This window comes from Marmota flaviventris, chromosome 1 (genome assembly GCF_047511675.1).
Source record: "Marmota flaviventris isolate mMarFla1 chromosome 1, mMarFla1.hap1, whole genome shotgun sequence".
NCBI lineage: Eukaryota > Metazoa > Chordata > Mammalia > Rodentia > Sciuridae > Marmota > Marmota flaviventris.
Genome location: NC_092498.1, coordinates 35796851 through 35813905, shown reverse-complemented (window position 1 = coordinate 35813905; position 17055 = coordinate 35796851). Strand labels below are relative to the sequence as shown.

General features: G+C 34.3%; 1 protein-coding gene and 1 long non-coding RNA gene across 4 annotated transcripts in view; one reads left to right on the top strand and one right to left on the bottom strand.

Annotated features, from left to right (window-relative positions):
- The window catches only part of LOC114106047 (uncharacterized), a 79456-nt gene extending 62746 nt beyond the window's left edge, over positions 1-16710 (top strand). The window contains exons 2-3 of one of the 2 annotated variants that reach the window (XR_003585138.2): positions 2382-2490; positions 16511-16710. This is a non-coding gene — a long non-coding RNA (uncharacterized lncRNA). Of the gene's footprint in view, positions 1-2381; positions 2491-2577; positions 2884-16510 lie in introns of those variants that run through there. The other variant, XR_003585139.2, reaches the window with a different exon arrangement.
- C1galt1 (core 1 synthase, glycoprotein-N-acetylgalactosamine 3-beta-galactosyltransferase 1) overlaps positions 1-17055 on the bottom strand; it is a 31842-nt gene that overhangs the window by 12323 nt on the left and 2464 nt on the right. The window lies entirely within an intron of this gene.

The window sequence follows — 17055 nt, the reverse complement described above, 5'->3', positions numbered from 1 at the left end:
TCTGAATATAGGAAGACACTGAAATGAAAAGAACATTTAAAGTATGACCCTCTCTTCTCCGAATGATCCCTTTTAAGATTAGAAAAAGAAAATTATGAAAAACACAAAGCAGTTGGAGGCCCTTTATTTAATTACATATTTCCATTTTAGACAGTATCTCTTGGTTTCTTGATGTATGAAATGTGGAAATCAGTATGCACACACAGTTTTTGTGAATTATTTTTGTTTGGTAAAAATTTATTAACTGTAATTTCATGACTGCTTAATCTTGGACCCATTAAACTGGATTTCAGCTCACTAACAGTAATTATATTACAGCTCCTCTAAATTTTGAGTTTTTCATTAATGTTACATTTTTTGAGGGCTGGATTTCAGCAAGCAGTTCTTTTATCAGTGCTAACTGGTGCTACACTGAAATTCTTGCATGTCTGAGAATGTCTGCTATTATCTTCGTATGCAAAGCACAACTTGACCATGTACAAATATTATTCTCCTTAGAACTTTATAGATATTAGATATTATTCAATAGTCTTCTTACATAGGCACTAGAGAAGTTTGAGGATTGATTTTTTTTAACTCTTGTAGATACAGACATATCTTGTTTTACTGTTCTTTGATTTACTGTGCCTCAGAAATAGTTTTTTAACAGATGGAAGAGTTGTGACAATCCTCTATCAAGCAAGTATTTCTCCAAATAGCTCCTGCTCCCTTTACGTGTCTGCCAAAATTTGGTAATTTCCCCAACATTTCAAACTTACTGAATCTTTTATGCTGCTTTGTGACCTTTGTCTGTATTATTATTTGGAGGCATCATGAATTGCACCCAAGTAAGACTACTTAAGTTTTGTGTTCTAATTGCTCCACCAACTATCTATTCCCCATCTCTCTTCCTGTCTTGTGCCTCCCTACTGCCTTAAGACACAACAATATTGAAGTTCAAGTCAGTTCATAATCCTACAATGGCCTATAAATGTTCAAGTGAAAGACTGATTTATACATTTCTTATTTTAAATCAAAAGCTTGATCAAAGTCAAAGAAAACTTCTTGAAGGAAATTAAAAGTGCCATTCCAGTGTACACACAAATGATAAGAGAATGAAACAGTTTTACTGCTAATATGAAAAGTTTCAGTGGTCTGGAGGATAGATCCACTGGAATACTCCAACAGGCCAAAGCCTAAGCCAAAGTGAGGGTCTAACTCTCTTCACTTCTATGAAGGTTGAGAGGTAAGGAAGCTATAAAAGAAAAATATGAAGCTAGAAGTTGATTCATGAGGTTTAGCAAAAGAAAAGTGCAAAATGAAGCACAAAGTGCTAATGTAGAAACCACTGTGAGTTACCCAAGATCTAGTGCAGATCATTAGATGAAGTTGACTGCACTAGATCTCCAAGTAGATGAAAGAGCCTTATGTTGGAAAAAGATACCAAAGAGGAAGCTCATAGCTAAAGAAAAGTCATAGCTAAAAGCTTTAAAAGACAGGTTCTCTTGTTAGGAGCAGCTAGTGACCTTAAGCTGAAGTCAATGCTTATTTATCATTTAGAAAAATCCTAAGGCCCTTAAGAATTACATTAAAACTACTCTGCCTTAGCTCTATAAATGGAACAACAAAGCCTGGATGAGAACACATCTATTTACAATAAGGCTTACTGAGTATTTTAAGGGCACTGCTGATATCTACTGCTTAAAAAAAAAAAAAAAAAAAAATTTTTTTCTCTTTCAAAATATTACTGCTCACTGATAATGCATCCAGTCACTGTAAGAAGCCTGATGCCTGATGGTGGCCTCTTAATAATATTGTATCCATTATTAATGTTGTTTTCATGCCTAACACAACCACCATTCTGTAGCCCATGGAACAATGAGTTATTTCAAGTCTAATTAAGAAATACATTTCATAAGGCTGTCTGCCATACTGATTCCTCTGGTTTGGACAAAGGCAAATGAAAATCTTCTAGAAAGGGTTCACCCATTTTAGAATGCCACTAAAAACATTTTTGATTCATGGGAAGTCAAAATGTCAATATCAATAGGAATTTGGAAGCTAGCTGATTCCAATCCTCATGAATGACTGAGGGGTTCAAGACTTGAGTGGAGGAAGTAACTACAGATGTTGAGTTTAAGAATGTGACTGAACTGTGGAATTTCATGATAAAAATATAATGAATGAGCAGTTGCTTCTTACAGATGAGCAAAGAGGTTTCTTGATATAGACATGACAACAAATGAATGATAATATCACATAAACTTAGCTGATAAAGCAGTGGCAGGGTATGAGAGGACCCCTCTTTTTTAAATTGTTATCAGCAGCTGGTATGCTACAGAAAAATCTTTTATGAAAGAAAGAATCCAGTGATGTAGTAATCTTCATTGTTTTGTTTTCAGAAATTATCACAGCCACCCCAATTTTTAGCAACCACCATCCTCATCAATGAGCACCCACTGACATGGAGGCAAGACCACCAGCAAAATTATTGATTCATGAAGGGTTCAGGTAACTGCTGACATTGTTGAGCAAAATTTTTAAATTAAGGTGCATACATTTGGGTCTTTTAGACATAATGCTATTATTTACTTACAGTATTGTGGACACATACTTTACATACATCGGAGAACCAAATTTTTTTTTCTAACTGGCTTTACTGCGACATTTCCTCTATCAAGTTGGTCTGGAACTGCACTCATGGTATCTTTAAGGTGTGCCTTTTGAATCTTCTTTTATGCTTGGTTTTCAGTCACTTGATCAAATCACCAATACTCTCTAAAGACTTTAACACCCTTAACCAAGAAAGCAAGTCTTTGCACAATTTTTAGGCTGAGAAAGTCATGGCAATTCCTAATAAAGTCCTTAAAATCCTCTATCTTTTTTTTTCTTTTAATTTTTTATTTCGTGCTTTATTCCATATTTTACCAATGCAAAATACCTAGTACTTGTAATTTTGTTCTGGATTGTGATTTTCATTTGTTGCACCTACATATTCAAAGTATACTTCTCTCTTCAAACTACATTAAAATGAGCTGTGATTTTTATTTTTCTAACACTTTCCTGGTAAAACTGGGATGACTCCTATATAGTATTGCACATTTTAAAGGTTTAAAATACAGTACACGTGAGGTACCATGTTAGAAACTTAACATTTTCTCTGATCCCCACAGCAACCTAAAAATTTGATAGCAGTATCCCTATTACAAATGAGAAAAATGAATATCAGACCTGAACCACAAAAGGCAGGGTGGGGGCAGGGGAATGAATGACATACAGATTGAATGTAAAATTAAAACTGTCCCTACTTGCAGAATACATGATTATGAAAAAAAATCTAGAGATCTATGGAAAAAAAAAAAAAGACTAGTTGGGTGTGGTGGTGCATACCTGCTGTAATCCCAGCAACTTGGGAGGCTGAACCAGGAGGAGGGCAAGTTTGAGGCCAGCCTCAACAAATTTGTGAGGCCCTAAGCAAGCAACTTAGCAGGACCTTGTCTCCAAAAGGCCCAGGGCTGTAGCTCAGGGGTAAAATGCCACTAGGTTCAATCCCTAGTACCCTGCTGCAGCATCCCCACCCCTGCAAAAAAAAAAAAAAAAAAAAAAAAAAATCCTAGAATAAGTGAATTCAACAAGGTCACAAGATACAATACAAACATATCAAAATCAACTGCATTTCTGTATGCTAATGATGAACATGTAGACACCAAAGACAAGCAGTTAAAAAAAAACTCCCTTTATATACATTATATCAATATTAATAGGAATTTGGACATCAAATTGCTCAAAAAATGTGTATAGCTAACAAAAAATGTTCAAGACTTCTATAATAAAAGTCAAATGATGCTGATGAAAAAAAAAACAAGTCCTAAACAGACATACCATGTTCAGTTTAAAAAAAAAAAAAAAGATGTCAAGTTTCCCTAAAATGATATGCAAGGTTAATCAATTCCTATGAATGTTCCAACAAACTATCTTGTAGACATAAACAATATTATCTTATAATTCTTACATTAAAGCAAATGAACCAGAATAGCTATAATTTTGAGTCAGTCTACATAAGTTCAAGACACACAGCTATCATAATTTAAAAGTATATAGTACCAGCAGAGGGCATGGATCAATGCAACAGAAGAGAAAACCCAGAAACAGACCCACGTAAAAATGCTCAACTGATTTTTGACAAAGGTCCATAAACAAATGAATGGAGAGGCAGAACATTTTTTTTAATACTAGGCCAAAAAAAAAAAAAACAACAAAATTAAAACATCCAAATAAGAAACCTGAACCTAAGTCTTATCTCTTAGATAAAAATTAATTCAAAATGGATTACAGGTTTAAGTGCTAAAACATGCAAGTATAAAACATTTAGGGTTAAAAAAAAATCCTTAGGATCTAGAGCTAGAAAAAGAGTTCTTAGACTTCATATCAAACATAGTCAGTCACATACAGCAGTGTCTTTAATCTCAGTGACTTGGGAGGCTAGAACAGGAGGATTCTAAGTTTGAGACCGGCCTCAGCAACTTAGCAAGACCCTGTCTCAAAAAGGATGGGGATGTGGCTCAGTGGTTAAGCACCCCTCAGTTCAATCCCTGGTAACCCCCCTTGCCACCCCAACAAAGAGCACAATTCATAAAAGGAAAAAACTAATGAAGCCAAAACACTTAAAAAATTCAATTAGAAAATGTACAAAACACATTTTGCCAAAGATGTAAAGATAACAAGATATTCAACTTGATTTACCATTAGAAAGATGAGACTAAAACTAAAATCTAAATACCTATATGAATGGCTAAATTAAAAATATAGTGACACTACCCAACACTAGTGAGGATGTAGAGAACATGGATCACTGTACACTGCAAGTGGGAATGTAAAATGGTGACCAGTTGCTATGGATCAAGATGCACAGAAAAATGTACTAACACATTAAGCATAACTTATTGTCAAAGTAAACTACTCACCCAGACAAAATAAGAAAAATACCAAGTTTGAATGATATACCTCTAGACTAGTGAAGTTTTCTGACCTCATCTCTCCTTAAAAAAAAAAAAATTACTGAAAAGCAGCTGCCCAAGGTGCCACACCTTGCTTATTTACCCCTCTCAGGAACCAAATGACTAGAGAGAAACCATTAACCAGCAGTAGCACAAAGGAAAGATCCAAATGGTACATAAAAATATATGGAGGGTAAGTAAAAAAGGTTTCCATCCAACACAATTTTTAAGCAATACCAGGAGAATTGATTCTATTTAAAATAAATAAATAGAAATTATAGAACCTATATAAAAATCTTGCAGTGGGGAAAAAGGATGCAAAAAGATGAAAAGAGCAATTCTAAATATTTCATTAAAAACGAAAATGCAACTGTATAGGACTGCTTTGTATTAATTTAGAAAATGACAGACATGAAAGACAAGCAATGGAGAGCCAAAAGAGAATAACACATTCTCCAAACAATAGTGTGTGTGTGTATGTATAATATATAAATAGAAAATACATATATATATATTTTAAAACATATCTTTAAAAGTACTAAATACTGTAAATCTGAATAAAGATCTCATACATGACCCAAAAAATCTGATACATATAGATCAGTACTTAAAAGATATCTTGAATTTCACTCAGACTCTGATAAGTATCCAGGAACAAGCAAGACAAAAGCAAAACATTAGGCAGATTTTTTAAAAAGCGCCTAGTATTATTTAATGACAAATACGACAAAACCTAAGTTTCTCAGGGGGAAAAACGTGTGCTCATAGGCTTAAATATGAAGCAAGTTGTCATTTAAGAATCAAAACAGGAAGAATTTTCAAATATGCAAGGGTTCAGTACCCATATACCTTTAGGTGGTATATTTACCACCTAAAGATATAATTCAGCTAAGATAGAAATCTAAATATAAAAGAATACCTCTCAGAAATGGAGAAATCATACCATCGTTGGTAAGAGACACGTGATTCTTTCCAACATAAAACTATCAAGAAACTGTGGTAACTATTTCACAACGTAGAAATGTTATCCTGTAAAAAAAGCTATGTAGGCTAAAACAATACTAGTAATTAAGAGATCTAGGCAAAAATGACATCAGTTCCAACTACAATGGAGCTGGAGAGTGGGGAGAAGGAGGAAAGATACTGTGCTTCTAAGAATTATGTATTCTAATTTCATCATGGGGCAACTCAAGAGTTGTTTTTTTAAAGTTCAATTATAAAAAATCTTTGCACATTAAAGTTTAACCCCGCCCCCCAAAAAACCCCATATATCCAGTACACAGATTGATTATAACTTTAAAATAACATGTATTCATTCTTCAGTTAATTATGGTATTTTAGTGCCAGTCTCAGACTCAAGTCATCTTATCTCTAAATACTTTGATAGTCCTCTCTGAAAACATGAACATTTTCTTACAAGCTACCATGCCATTATCAAATACCTAACAAAACTAACATTAATTCTTTGGTTTCATCTAACTCACAGTTTGTAATAAATTTCTCCTACTGTCGTCTGTAATCAAGTTACCTCAATTAGCTCAGAAATGTCTTTTTGCCATTGGTTTTCTCAAATGAGAATTCAAACCATATTCATAATCACAGATTTAAAACAATACTTTAATATTAAACATAAAAGCCCAAATGAAACATATTTTTTTTAGAAAGCTAATTATCAAAGCTCACTCCAGATATAAAACCTAAATAACCATAAAAGAAATAATGTAAGAGAATCAGACATCAAGAAGGTCCAGACTTTTCCTGGATGAAATATTTCAATCCCTCAATAAATAATTTTTATTCTACATAGATCATTTTAGAAAATTCAGAATTTAATCAATTCTTTTACAGAAAAGTTTGAGACCAATATTTGAAAGAGAATCTCAAAAATATATAACACAGTAAACCAGAATCCAATCTCATTCTCCCATGTTAGAGTATTAAAGAAAAAGCAACACAAATAGTAATTACCTTAAGTTGAGTCCAAGGCACTTGTGTGAAAGTGATTTATTGGAGAACAAAAAAATTAAAATCACAAAGATAAAGGCAGAGTAAAGCCTCCCATAAGAGTGGAGAAGGACATGAGAGAGCAGACTTTAATCACAGCTACCTTCAAATAAACTTTGACCCTGTGCAACTTGCTATATTCTGTAATTTAAGTTCTGAGAGCTATAGTTTTCAGTAGAGCAAAAAATCTTATAGCCATGAGGGTCATCTAACTCCCTTTGTTTCCCAAGAATTTATCTGTTCTTATTCTTCCCCATCTCCTAAGAACTGCTTTATGTATATTCTTCAAATTTTCCAGTCTCTAAATTATTCTTGACAAACAACTGATGTAATCCCCCTCCTCATTTGGAGTTTTTGCCTTTATTATTTGTTAAGAATCTCAGAGCACATTTCAGCTGCTTGAAATTTGTGTCTACTAATTTCCAATTCAGATTAACCCAAATAAACTTGTTCCTTAATCAACTTGTACCTCGGTTTCTCTTAAAGGTCAACAAAAGTATTTCCTGGAAACTTTTATAAGGTAATAAAACAGGTAGAGGAACAAAGCAAAAGGAACATACCAAGCAAATTCCCATAGAGGGCAACTGTAGCTCATGCTGAGTAGCTCTGGAAACAATAGAGGTTACAATTTAGTTTACTCCTACCTTCAGTCACTGGTTAATATCTGTCCTAAGAAATAGATTTCCCAGATGCTTCTATAGCACCTATATAGGTAAGTGCAGGCTTTGTCACTATGAGAACAGCCATCCCACAAAAAACCATAGGAGCTAGAATTGGGAATGCATACACACTAGGAGACTACCATAGAGCAAGAAGGAGATAGCAGATAATGCCACTGCTCTGTTGATGGGTCTGTTATGATTTTTAGGAGGGGAAAATTAAAAACTACTTGGTCTGGAATCACATTATGGATTCCCCAAAAGATTGCACAATAAACCACTTCAGTAGAATCATCTTACAGTTGACAATCATTGGCCACAATTCCCAGACATGTACAGAGATCAAAAATTAAAACATCCTCACGTAAACAAAAGCTAAAGGAATTCAATACACTAGACCTGCTCTCAAGAAATTCAGAGTCCTGCAGGTTGAAACAAAAGGACACTAGATAATAAAGTATAAAGAAACAAGAATCACAATAAAGGTAAACATGGGCAATTATTAAAGCTAAACCAACAATTTATCTTTACAACCTAAAGAACCAAAAAAAACCCAACCAAACAACAACAAAAAACGTAAACTCAAGGCCAACAGAAAGAAGAAAATAACAAAGATTAGTTATTTTGTTTGCTGTTGTAGTGTAATCTTCTATCATATTTGCTGATTATCTATAAATGAGTGATTAATTTTACAAATAGCTGCTTTCAATGATTTTTCTGTTTAATAGTATTTCAGTTTTCTTCAAAAAATGGCTAGATTATCAATATTTAATACATGTCTTTTCACTATAAAAGTTGGGTCATCAAAAACATCAGCAAAATGACAAACCTTTAGGTAGGTTGACTAAGAAAAAAGTAGACTCAAATTACTACAATCAGAAATGAAAATGGGTTCACTGCTACCCTTTCCACAGAAATAAAAAGAATTATAGGAGAACACTATGAACAACTGATGCCAACAACTGTATAACTGATGAAAACTGCTGGAAACAAAGTATAACAATACTAAGTCAAAAAGAAAAAAACTCTGAAGATCCTTACTAACTGGAAGGAGAATGAATCAGTAATCAAAAATATTGGATCGGTGATAAAAAAAAAAAACCAAAAAACTCCCCCAAACTAAAAGCTCTGGATTTGATGGATTCAAAAGGTGGTTCTACCAAACATTTAATGAACAAAAGCCAAGACTTACCAAATGGTATGGTTTAGATATTAAGTGTTCCATAAAAGTTCATGTGTGAGACAATGCATGCAAGAAAATCTACAGATGAAATGATCAGGTTATCAGAGTTTTAACCTAATCAGTGCACTACTCCCCTGATAAGGACTAACTTGGGTAGTAACTGCAGGCACGTAGGGTGTGGTTGGAGGAGCTGGGTCAATGGGTGTGTGCCCTGGAGGTTTATATTTTTGTTCATGGTGATGGGAACACTCTCTCTTTGCTTCTTGGTGGCCATGTCCTGACCTGCTTTCCTCCACCACACTTTTCTGCCATGATGTTCTGCCTCACCTTTGGCCCAGAACAATAGGAGCCAGTCATCTACAGACTTACATGTCTGAAACTGTGAGCTCCAAATAAGCTCTTCCTCCTCTACATTGCTTTTGTCAGGTCTTACAGTCACAGCAGTGAAAAAGCTGACTAAAACACCAGATTATTCCAAAAAATAGAAAAGGGACACTTAACTCATTCTGTGGCGCCACTATTACCTTGATAATAAAGCCAAAGACACTCCAAGAAAACTACTAAACAATAAGCAATATGAACAACAATTATTGACAAAACTCTAGCAAACTGAATTCAGCAGTTTTACACCATTAGCAAATGGGATTTATTTTGGGAATGCAAGGATAATTCAACATATGAAAATCACTCGAGGTAGTATACCACACTAACAGAATGAAGTGGGGGAAAAACCCAGTCATTTCAATTGATGCAATAAAAAGTATTTCGCAAAATTTAATACCCTTTCATAAACATTCAACAAAGTAATAGCAGATGGACACTACCTCCACATAATAAGTCATAAACGAGAAATCCATAGCGTACCTCATACACATGGTAAAAGCCTGCAAGTGTTTCCTATAAGATCAGAAACAAGGCAATTATGCTTGCCTTCATTGCTTATATTCAACTTAGTAATGGAAGTTCCAGCCTCAGTAAATAGGCAAGAAAAAAAGATATCCAAATTGGAAAGAAGTATTTAAAATTATCTCTACCTCTCTACTTATACATAGTCTGATCATATATGCAGAAAATTCTAAATTAGATTGAAAAAAAACTAATACCCAGACAAACCTGTTAGGTCCAATAAGTGAATTCAGTAAAATTATCAGGATTCAAAATCAGTATACAAAATAAGTTGCAAATATAGAAACCAATAATGAACAATTTAGGAGGAAAGTTAACAATTTAACTCACAAAAACATTAAAAAGAAACCAAGGAATTAACAAAGGAGGTGAAAGATTTGAGCAATAAGTACAACCAAACATCACCAAAATTAAAGAAGACAGGAGTAAGAAGAAAAAATTCCATGTTCTAGGACTTCAACACTTAATACTGCTAAGAGGTAAATACCACTCAAAGCTATCTACAAATTCAATGGAATCCCTAATAAAATCCCAACAAAGTTCTCTACAGAAATAGAAAATCCATCCTAAAATGGAATCTGAAGAAACCCTGGGTAGTCAAAAATAATCTTGAAAAAAGGAAAGCTGGAAGACTCAGCCCTCCTAATTTCAAACTTGTTACAAAGCTACAGTAATCAAAACTGTGTGGTACAGGCATAAAGACAGAAATACAGACCAATGGAATAGAGTCCAGAAATAAAGCCATACTTTTATGGCCAAATCATGTTTGGCAATGGAACCAATACCATTTAATGAGGTTTGAAAAAGTCTTTTTAACAAATGGGGTGAGAAAACTGGATAGCCACATGCAAAAGCATGAAGTTGGTCCCTTACACAACACAATATACAAAAATTAATTTAAAATAGATCAAAGGCCTAAACAGGCAAAAGCTTCATGACATTGGATTTGGCAATGATTTCTCAGATATGATACCAAGGGCAGAGTCAAGGGCTGGGGATGTGGCTCAAGCGGTAGCGCGCTCGCCTGGCATGCGTGCGGCCCAGGTTCGATCCTCAGCACCACATACAAACAAAGATGTTGTGTCCGCTGAGAACTAAAAAATAAATATTAAAATTCTCTCTCTTTAAAAAAAAAAAAAAGGCAGAGTCAATAACTCCAAGTAAAATAAGCAGCAAACTGGATTTCAGCAAAATTTTTAAAAGAATTAAGAGAGATTATCAACAGAAAAAAGGCAAACCACAGAATTTGGGCAAAATACTCACAAATCCTATGAAAAAGAATAATATTCCAAATATATAGAGAACTCTTAAAATTTAACAACAAAAAACACATTTCAAAACTAGACAAAGGACCCAAATACACATTTCTCCAAAGACACACAAATGGCAAGTAAGCACATAGATTCCTAACATCGCTAATTATTAATAAAATACAAATAAACAGCTGTAGAAAACAGCATTAGCAGTCTGTCAAAAACTAAGAATTGGATGTGGTGGTACACACCTATAATCCCAGTAGCTTGGGAGGCTGAGGCAGGAGGATTCAGAGTTCAAAGCCAGTCTCAGCAACTTAGCAAGGCACTTAGTAACTCAGCAAGACCCTGTCTCTAAATAAAATACAAAATAAGGGCAGGAGATGTGGCTCAGTGGTTAAGCACCCCTGGGTTCAATCCTCAGTACAAAAAAAAAAAAGAAAAGAAAAAGAAAAATTACCATGTTATCTACCAATTCCACTTCTGGATATTTGCCCAAGTGACTCGAAAGCAGGGTCTTGAAGAAGTATTTGTACATCCATGTTCATAATAGCAATATTAAAAATAACTAAAATGTGGAGGAAAACCAGTATCCACTGGCAGATAAATTAATTAGCAAAATGTGACATTTAGGCACAAAACAATAATAATCAGTCATACAAAGGAAAAAAATTCTGACACAGTCTACATATGAGCCTTGAGGACAAGGTTTCCTATAAGATCAGGAACAAGGCAATTATGCCCAAAGTCAAATAAGCCAATCACAGTTGCTATACTATTTTACATTACTACCAAAAATGTACAGAGGTTTCAATTTTCTCCATATATTTGCCAGCAGTTGTTATTTCCTGATAAGAGTGGCCATCCTAACCGGTACGAAGTGGCATCTCACTGTAGTTTGTATTTGTATTTCATTAATAATTAGCGATATTAGGAATCTCTTTAGTGGCTTACTTGCCATTTGTGTGTCCTTGGAGAAATGTGTATTCGGGTCCTTTGTTTAGTTTTGAAATATGTTTTTTGTTGTTAAATTTTAAAAGTTCTCTATATATTTGGAATATTATTCTTTTTCATATGATTTGTGAGTATTTTGCCCAAATTCTGTGGTTTGCCTTTTTCCTGTTGATAATATCTCTTAATTCCACTTAGATGAAATACTTAAAAGTAAAAATGAGAATTTTGATGGTTAGGGGTTGTGAGAAGTAAAAACAGGGAATTATTTAAATGGATACAGTTTCAGCTTTACAGGATGAAGAGTTCAGGAGAAGGATGGTGGTGGTAGTTGCAAAACATCATAAATGTACTTAATACTACTGAGCTGTAAATTTTAAAAATGATTGAAATGGTGATTTTTTTATATCGTGTATTTCACCAAAGTAAAAATAATTTTAAAAAAATAATCAACGTTAAAGGTGTCAATTTTCTGCAGATTCACCTGTGTACGTAACATGATCCCAGCTAAAACACAGGAAGATTTGTTAAATAACTTCGCAAAACTTTTTCTAAAAGTGTGGAAAAACAAACGCGAACATAAATGGGAAGTTATAGAAAAATGAAAAAACAATATCACAGAGATACTTTTTTCAACCCTATCAGATCCCCTACCCTGCTTTTTTGGTACTAAGAATTGAACCCAGGGACACTTAACCCCTGAGCCACATCCTCAGCCCTTTTTATTTTGAGACAGGGTCTCCCTGAGTTGCTCAGGGTCTCACTAACTTGCTGAGACTGGCTTTGAACTTGTGACCCTTCTGCCTCAGGCTCCTATGCCCTTGAGATTACAGGCATGCATCACCATGTCCAGCTATCTGATCAATTTTAAATAAAATATTTTTTAAAAAATTAAATAACATGGTAAATTATTCTAAATGTTTAAAAAAATAAATATGTGAGTGTAATTAGAAAATTCTTAAAAGGGGAATGGAAGGGAGTAGACAAATTCTACCACATATTAAAATATACTACCAATGAAAAACAGAATAATTAAAATAATCTGATATTCAGAATGAACAGACAAGTCAACAATTAGTATATAAAATGCATTTTTAATTAACACTCAATACATAGTACTGAGAAACTTTTCTCTATAATCAATACTGTGTCAGAAACTATTTTATTTGAAACTGTATCCATGAGAATGGACTATCCCATCCTTGCATGAATGACAGATTATTATAAAACAGAAGCAGCTTCAATTTCCAACTCAGAACTTCAGATAAAGGGTTTCCAGACACAACATTCCACATTTATCTTAACTGTAGTCTCCAAGGAAACAAGTACTTGAGTCTGCTTCTAGGCCCAGGCCTCATATTTGTTAACTCCTTGACACACAGTCCTGCTATGTTTTAAACTATCAACTACTGCTGCATTCAAGTTGTGCCTTCACCACTGTCTGAAATCCTATAACCCTGGTTTATTCTTCATTGAATGCTGGTACTTAACTTGCTGCATGTCTCCCTTATAGGAGCAAGTTAGGCTAAGGCAGGAGGATCACAAGTTTGAGGCCAGCCTGGGCAACTTGGTGATATCTGTTACAAAATAAAAATTAAGAAGAGCTGGGGATGGATGGATGGATGTAGCTCAAAGGTAGAGGGCCCCTGGGTTCAATATATAATACCAAAAAAAAAAAAAAAAATGAAATAATTGATCTTTTGGAAAACATAACAAGTAAAAAGCAGGATCTCTTTTTATAATTAACAATTAAATTTTTTTAAAAAATTGAAGTTAAAACTAGGAGAAAACACCTAGAAATTTATCTCAAGGATATAAATCACAGAATCCTTCCGTGGTGTTCACAACAGCTATAAACCAAGATGTTTGTTGATGAAATGTATGTATGGAGGTATCATACCATACAACAGAATATAGTTGTCAAAATCAATCATCTATGTGTTCTGGTAAATGTTTGTACTTTTGGCTAAGATTAGTATTAATGATGAATAAGGTATGCTTTTTAAATCAGAAAATGAGATAAGAAACCCAAGCATACTTAGAGAAGGAAAAATATACAAAAAAGTATTATATACACTTTACCATCTCTATCACTAGTTCTCACCAAAAGTAACTATTATCCATTGTTTAAAGACTTAACAAAAAAAAGAACAAGTAAAGCCTATGTCACCATATATGTATATTCATCTTTTAATATGCATTAAACAGATCATGTTATATCCATTAGCCACTACTTTATCCTTTTCACTTGTCTTTTTATACCACAACCTCATTCATTTGAACTATGTAAAAGACTTATTTTTTTAGACAAATTACTGAAGTTTGCATAGCAGTCCCATTTTAAATGCTTATGTGTAAGTGCACATTTACATATATATAAAATACAAAAAATATATATAAATGTGTGTGTGTACACTGTATAAATAAAAACTTTAGCAAGGTGGCATGGGCAAGAAGGACAATTTTTTTTCACTCTTAATTTTAAATTAGTGCTTAATTTTCATGTTTATTTTTTAAATCAGGTATACACCGATTACTTTCTGACAAAAAAAACTAAATAAAAGTAGACTACTTTATCTAGAGAGTGAAAAATCAAAGTGCATTAATTTTTCCATACTTGTTACACAAAAGGATCTCTTGATACTTTTCAAACTTTAAGTTTCAGAGTCACATGCACAGATACATGCTAAATACTTCTACCTGGACTACAGGCATCTCAAATTCATGTCCAAAAGTGAATCATTACTTTACTCCCTTAAAACTTCTTATATTAATTATTGGTGGTTATCTAAGTTACTCACCAATAGGTTCCCTTCTCATTTAGAGCTATCTTGATTATCTACAGGAGAAATTGGGGACATTTTTGTTTTTTTCTGCCAGGGAAGGGTTCTGGGGATTAAATCCAGAGCTGTGCACATGTGAAGCATGTGCTGTCTCACAGACTTACACCCCCAGGCCTGGGAGACATTCTTAATGATCCCCCTTATCCTCACCCCAAATCCAATTATCAAGTGTTGTCAATTTTATTTTCTAAACAGTTTTCTAATCCATCATCTCTCCATTTCTACTCTTTGCCCTATTTCATACATTCTTCACATCTAAGTACTGCAATATCTAACCTATCTCCTCTCTAACTTAAGTGCTCTCTCTCTCTCCCCACCTCATCCTGTTGCCATAATGACCTCTATAAAATGAAGCTAACTGTGTCATACCATGAAGCTTTTCATGGAACTTCACTGCCTACAACTCAAAAACTAAGCATCTTTAATTAACATGATATAAAAGATTCTCCTTGATCTAGACTCTCCAGGTGTCCAGTTTCATCTTTTGCTATCCTGTGCCTTACACTTCAGCAATTCTGAATTATCAACAGTTCTCTAAGCATCCAATGTATTGGCTTCACTATTCCTACTATACATCTGACTACAATGACCTCTCTTCTCTCCACTATCACCTCTGAAAATACCATGAAATCAGGGTTTCTTAATCTTGGAACTACTGACATGACACCATGAGTTGGATAATACTGTTGTTGGAGCGGTTCTGTTCACTGTTAAAAGATTTTTAGCTACATCCATGGCCTCTACTTCCTAAATACCTGCAGCATTCTCACTGGTTGATCAAAAATTCGAGACAGGGCCAAATGTTCCTGGAGAAGAAAATCGGCCCCAGTCAATAACTATTCCTTTAACTTGTTGAGACTTAAGTCTCTCATATGTACATAAAATACTTTATATATATATATATATATATATATATATATATATATATATAAAGAATAGCTGCTTTTCAGGAGGGCATATGGATGACAGAGGTAACTAGATAAGAAGAAAAAAAGTTTACTTTTCACATTTACTCTGTTTTTAGTCTTGTACCTGTTCTAACTTCTCCACAACTACAGCCCTGGTCTGAGCCACCCCTTTCTCTTAACTGCTGCAAAATCCTTCTAATCAACTTTTTTTCCCCCCCTTTAACCTTTCCTTCATTCTATTTTTTAGAGTAGTCAGAGTGATCTTTTAAAAACTGTACTTGTATCTTGTCACCCAACTGCTCTGAACCCTTACAACTTCCTAATCTCACTTAAAAAGCCCAAACCTTAAAATGACCTTCACATAATCTGCCATCCTATTTCACCCCTTTCTTTGTGATCTTTTTCCTTGGACTTAGTGGTTTTGGAGGTAAGAAACAAACAAATAACAATTTCACAGGATCGACTTTAATACTATTTCTCCATGTTTTACCTTTGAATTCACTGACATCTCTCTAACACGCCCATGGTCTTTATACTTGCTGTTATCTGCTGGGGACATATGCCCAGACACTAATATGTCTCACTCCCCATGGTCTTTATTTCTTCAGGTCTTTATTTCTCAGTGGTCTTCCCTGACCATCCTACTCTTACTCATAGCACTTATTAATATCTAACATTATTTTTTAAATTCATCTTGTATACTGTCTTTCTTTTCCACCCTGATCAGTGTTCTCAAACCTAAGTCTGCATCAGAATCATCTGGAAAGTTAATTATAACAATTTTCAAAACAAAGATCTGGACTCTGAAAATGTGCATTTCTAACAAGTTCCCAGGTGATACAAGAATCCAGGGACCACACTTGTAGTACTAATGTTTCAGAGCCACACAGGGAGAATGCCACGAAGTGATACAGCTACAAGCCAAGGAATTGTCAGTGACACAAGAAGAGGCCTAGAACAGATTCTCCCCTAGAACCTTGACAACATGGTCCTGGCAACATCCTGATTTCAGACATCTAGCCACAAGAACTAGGACAATAAATTTCTGTTGTTTTAAATGGCTGTTTGTGGTTATTTATTATGGCAATCCTGGGGGGGGTGGGGAACAGAATGCAAACAACTACACCAAGCTGTATGTAATCCCAAATTCTGCCCATTATCCAACTTCTACCAGTTTAAGTAATGTTTTAAATACATAGCTTTCATTTTAATCAGATTTCCTGTTTGAGAATTTCCTCAACATTGTTTTTTGTCCTAAATGTGTCCCTTCAATGTGCAAGACAGATCATTCTACATGGGCTGGACAGTTTATTTGAATTTTCTTTTTGGTTTTTCCCAGCTTCTTAGGGGTTTCCTTAACTCACAAGGAGCA